Genomic DNA, 4385 nt, shown 5'->3' with positions numbered 1-4385 from the left:
GAGGAGAGTCAAATGAAGCATAGGCCGCTAATGGACTCCAGCACAGTTCCTGAGCTAGGACGCTCCTAAAGAAGCAGGCAGGAGCTCCTTCATCCCTCCCGGGGCCTGGTGAGTTCTCACCTGGCTTCTGCCTCCTGGCATGGGTCCCGGAACAATGCCCAGACCTGCTCCAGACCCCTGCAACTGGGGGTCCAAGGTTGGCAAACCAGAGGAAGATCTCTCCTACAGAGCCTTAGGAAAGGTAGGCCCTCCTGCAGGGCCGAGCCCTGAGCTCCAGAGCAGGGGCTGCCTAGGGACTGCAGAGACCTTCCTCCTGCCCTTGAACCCCTGCTTCCCCCTCCCACTGCTCAAGTCCTTCCAGACTGGAGTCCTCAGCCCCCACCTGGCCCCTCAACTGAGCCATGGACGGAGAGTCCAGGGAAGTCGGCAAATGAACTCCATCTCCGGGGCTGCCTTCAGCTGCAACTCATCTTTCCTCCAAGAGGCTTACCAGAGAATTTGCCTTGGACTTGTGCCAAGGGCGGAGCAGCCAGCCAAGCCATGGGTGGGAGGGCTGGAGGGGAGGAAAGGCAGCCCCCAAGGCTGGAGTCAAGAGGAGCGGGGCCTCCCATCCAAGTGCACCCTGGGACTTTGGGCTCCAGGAGGCCTTGTGGTTTTCACCTCCTTCCCATGTGCCCCTCCCTCTGTCTCCCCAGTTCTCATCCCTCCCCCCTCCTCTACGTCTACATATACCATCCATCTGCCTTCTCCCACCCCCACCCCCACCCCTCCCCACTCTCCTTCCTCCCTCTGCCCATAACCCGCAAATTTTCCTTCTCACTTTTGCAGGGACACCCACCTGCCCTACCTCCTGCTCTTTCACCCAACAAATTGTTGCATCCTTTGGTCCCAGGGACATAGTGGGCTACTGGGTGACCACTGGGCTGCTAACTGCAAGTTCAGCAGTTTGAAACCACTAGCCTCTCTGCAGAAGGTTGAAGCTTTCTACTCCTGTAGAGATTTACAGTCTCAGAAACCCACACAGATGGTTCTACTCTGTCCTACGGGTGCTGAGTCAGAAATGACTCCATGGCAGTAAGTTTGGTTGGGGTTTTCTTTTGTTTTGAACCCACGTGACTGGGCCCACAGCAAAATCCAGCTGCTGATGGAGTTGATGAGGGTACCTCCCCGGACTGCAGACCCCCAAACTCTGCCTCCTCTCTGGCTGAAAAGCACCCTTACCTTGGCCCCCACCTCCTTCTTCCAGTGAGGCAGAGGCTGCTCACCTTGCTGATTGCCTCTTTCCTTAGCTCTGGTGTGGCTGATGGGTGTAGGGAAGGGGTGAGAAGTCCAGGGCTCGCAGCCCAGAAGCTGGTGCCTGGGTTTGTGCAACAAATGTTTTCTGGCTGCATGCTTGTATGTGAGAGCCAGACAAACAACATGGTGAGCAGAGAATCGTAAGCCCCATGCAGGAAAGATAGAATCTGGAGACTTTTCGAGAGAATGTTACCAAGAAGGTAATATTTGATCTGGATTTTTAAGGATGAGTAGGAGTTCCACAGGTAAACAGGAGAATAAATCAACTTAGAGAGTTGCTATATGCAAACTGCAAGATGAGGAACATCATACAAGGGGGTACCCCCCCAAAACCAGATGTGATGTGAGGGGGATAGTGCATTTGGAGTTCATTCCACCAGATCAGACTGTTAATCCAGCTTTCTATTTAGAGGTTCTGAAAAGATTGTGTAACAGTGTGTGGCAAAAAAGGCCTGATTTGTGGCAGATGGAACACTGGTTTTGCCACCACGACAATGCACCTGCTCAGGCAGCCATCTCAGTGTGCCAGTTTTTGGCAAAAAACAGCATGCCTCTCTTGCCCCATGCACCTTACTACCTGACTTCACTCTGTGCAACTTCTTTTTGTTTCCACTAATGAAGAGGCACATGAAAGGTCAGTGATTTGAGAATGTAGTAGAAGAGGTGAAGAAAAAACCAAGGGAGGTGCTATCAACCATCCAAACAGATGAGTTTGAAAAATGTTTCCAAGAGTGGAATCACCTTTTCCTCCCAGAAGCCACCGAGGTCGCACATGTGAGGCCTGTCCACCGCCGCTGGAATACGCTTCGTTGCCTCCAACCAGCTGGCAGCCCTCGGGGGCAATGTGTTGCCCAACTCGGGGGCAATGCGTCACCCAGCGCCAAGGACATCAAGGCCTACGACGACCGGCTCCACAAGGTCTTCAGTGAGCTGAGCAGGAAGAACATTGAAGACATTATTCCCAGGGTATTGGCAAGCTTGCCAGTGTGCCTGCCGGTGGTGTGTGGCCGTTTCCGCTGCCCCGGGCTCAGCCCCAGCCGCAGCAGAGGAGAAGAAAGGTGAGAAGAAGGAGGAATCCGAGGAGTCAGATGACAACATGGGCTTTGGCTTGTTTGATTAACCCGGCCTTGCAAATAAAGCCACCTGGCTGCAAAAAAAAAAAAAAAGTGGAATCACAGATTTGACGAATGTATTAAGGGTAATGGAGAGTACTTTGAAGGTGATAAGGCTGTTCTGTAAAAATAAAAATTTTAATACATAGCATTGAAAATAAAAATTCCGGGGTTTTTGGGTTACCCCTCATCTAAGTTTTATTCCATTTTTTTTCAATTTTTATCCCATTTTAAAGATTAGAAAACCGAGGCTCCGTGGCTGGCTCACATTCGCATCGTTCATCGATGGAAGAGCAACTTCGGGATTCCAAATTCATGCCCATTCGATTTCCCAGCATTCTCAGACCAGCCCCACCCCCGCCATCAAGTCCACGCTGATTCATGAGGACCCTCTAGGACCGAGCAGAGCTGCCGCGGTGGGCCTCTGAAGCTGTACCCCCTTACGGAAACAGAAAGTCTCGTCTTTCTCCCATAGTTCTACTGGTTGAGTGGAATTGCTGACCTGATTTGTGTATAAAACACATATGTCTAAAATGGTGTACCATGGATCAAATTGACAAAAAAAACTCCCCCAAACCAGACTCACTGCCATCAAGTCAATAGGAAGCCTATAGGACAGAATAGAACTGCCCCCGTGGGTTTCTGCCACTGTAACTCTTTACAAGAATAGAAAGCCTCCTCTTTCTCTCACGAAGCAGCTGGTGCTTTTGAACTGCTAACCTGGCAATTAACACTCCAACTCATAACCACTACTCCACCAGAAACTCAAAACGTTAGCTTAGAACCTTAGAACCATTTACGCTAACGAAGGAGGACTGACTCAGATCTTCAAGGCCATTTGGACTCACAGAAACCCTATAGGAGAGCTGCCCCAAAGCTGTGCATCTTTATGGGAGCAGAAAGCCTCATCTCTCTTCCACAGAGCAGCTGATGGCCTTGAACTGCTAACATTGTAGTCAAGCAGCCCAAAGCATTACCCGCTACACCACCATGCCTTGAACAACTCAGACAGGGAGGACAGTCAGGGTCATGTTGTACCTGTAGGAAGGGTGGAGTTATGCATAGTCTTCCCTGCCATCCAGTAGAGGCTGACTGTGAGTTTCTAAGACTGTAGCTGTTTAAGGGAGTAGAAACCCAGTCTTTCTCTCCCACAGAGCTAATGGTGGTTTTGAACTACCGACCATGCAGATCTCAGCCCAAGGCATAACCACTACACCACCGGGGCTCCTTCATATTCTTAACAGCAAAAGCCTTTGCCTTCAGCACACCAGGATCGTGCCTTCAGTCTCTCCAGTCGGGGGACTCAGCTAAACCTCTCTTTTCCTCTCACAGAGCAGCTCCCGAGCACTGGGAGCCTCCGGCAGTGGGAAAATTCACCCCTTCCCCTTTCTTCTTGGAAGTTGACACCATCTTCCCCTGTAACCTTCTACCCAGAATCCTCCGTCAGATCAGAACCAAAGATCTGAGCAAATCACCTTCTCCCAAAGTGCCCCCAGCCCACCCCTTGCCCAGAAGGAGTCTCTTCCTGGAGGCCCCTTTCAGGGCCCAAGAAGCCTTCACAGGAAAGATGGGGGAACCCCAGGAAAGCCTCCAGCTACTTACAGGCAGATGGGACGGAGGGAAGGCAAGGTGGGGAGACAGATGGAAAGGAAAGATGAAAGATCACAGGGATTGACAAGCTCTGAGGAACAGACTGGAGGGGAAGCAGACAAGACAGGGGGAGACCCAGAGACAGCACAGACTGGAAATGGACTCTTTCTTCCAAAACCAGTACACCACCAGGGCTCCTTCATATTCTTAACAGGTTAGGCCCCTAGGTGCCAGGGAGGAGCCCAGGAAGAATGCTTGGATGGGCAACAAGACCGGGGAAAAGGCAGGCCAGGAAGGTCCTTTCTGCATTCCCTTGGTAAATGGTCCAACACCCGGCCTTGGAGACAGTTACCAGATAAAATACAGCTATTGCATGTCCTGTGCAAA

The 4385-nt window shown here is 51.4% G+C and overlaps 1 pseudogene; it reads left to right on the top strand.

The window, feature by feature from the left end:
* Positions 1–1592: 1592 nt before the first annotated feature.
* On the top strand, positions 1593–2416 carry LOC101651281 (annotated as a pseudogene).
* Positions 2417–4385: the final 1969 nt, after the last annotated feature.

The sequence above is a fragment of the Echinops telfairi genome, unplaced genomic scaffold (genome assembly GCF_000313985.2).
Source record: "Echinops telfairi isolate 266 unplaced genomic scaffold, ASM31398v2 ScPeMD7_7458;HRSCAF=8496, whole genome shotgun sequence".
Lineage (NCBI taxonomy): Eukaryota > Metazoa > Chordata > Mammalia > Afrosoricida > Tenrecidae > Echinops > Echinops telfairi.
This window is presented reverse-complemented; position numbering and strand designations above follow the sequence as displayed.